The sequence below is a fragment of the Octopus bimaculoides genome, chromosome 13 (genome assembly GCF_001194135.2).
Source record: "Octopus bimaculoides isolate UCB-OBI-ISO-001 chromosome 13, ASM119413v2, whole genome shotgun sequence".
Classification (NCBI taxonomy): Eukaryota; Metazoa; Mollusca; class Cephalopoda; order Octopoda; family Octopodidae; genus Octopus; species Octopus bimaculoides.
This window is the reverse complement of record NC_068993.1, coordinates 8,410,183-8,411,242: the sequence shown is the minus strand read 5'-3', so window position 1 is coordinate 8,411,242 and position 1,060 is coordinate 8,410,183.

The window sequence follows — 1,060 nt, the reverse complement described above, 5'->3', positions numbered from 1 at the left end:
GGGGGGGGGGGGGCAAACACAGACACAGAAACATATACACAAACGTTGGATTTCGGCCAAGCTGGGGCTTCAGTGTCTGAAAATAATCTTTAAAAAAAATGCTGATATTCTATATATCATAGCAGAGAGAGATTTGACTAGCTCTCGGTGGCTGGAAAATTTCCAGCTGAATTAAATTACGTGATATGTGAATATTTGCCCTCATAACAGACAATTCTCATCTGCTACACATCAATTGGTCCTGCTCTCTTTAGTATCATACCAAAACACATATGAGAAGAAAAACTTCCGCTAATATTTAAACGTTCCCTGGACGAATATCTCTAACGAATTCCAGATACTTGCCCTCAAATATATCTTTGCAAACGATAACTCTTTACTTGAATGGTCTATGGTGCCTCCCAAATGACTTATACGAAATATTATTAAATGTCTTTTCCAGGTGGTGCTATTAAGTTAGACGTGGTCCGGGTCAATGCTGGGCGAAACTTATATAATTATCTTAGTACAATATATGTCTATGCTTTTATTCCCCATGCATCTATATGAGAGGATCTCTCAAGGCTAACAAAGCAGTATTTGGTGTTCTAATAAGACATCCACGTCAAGTTGGATATAAAGATTGCTTTTTGGTACTAATACTGGCCAACTAGGAGCCCATACATGTTCAGATTAGACGAAGGAAATGGAGGTGGATCGGACACACACTGAGGAAAGAACCCTCAAATGTAACACAAGCACTTGACTGGAACCCGCAGGGGAAAAGGAAGCGAGGACGCCCGAAGCAGTCATGGAAGCGGAGCATTTTGGACGAGCTTAGGACCACCGGCCTGACATGGGAAGCAGCCAATGACCGCAAAAAGTGGAAAATAACTGTTGAGGCCTTATGCTCCACAAGGGGCAAAAAGAATTAAGAGAAGAGAGAGAGAGAGAGAGAGAGAGAGAGAGATAGAGAGATAGATAGATAGATAGAGAGAGATAGAGAGAGAGAGAGGGAGTGTGTGTGCTTGTGCTTGTGTCTCTCTTTCACTACCGCTTGAGTACCAGTTGAGGCGTGCTT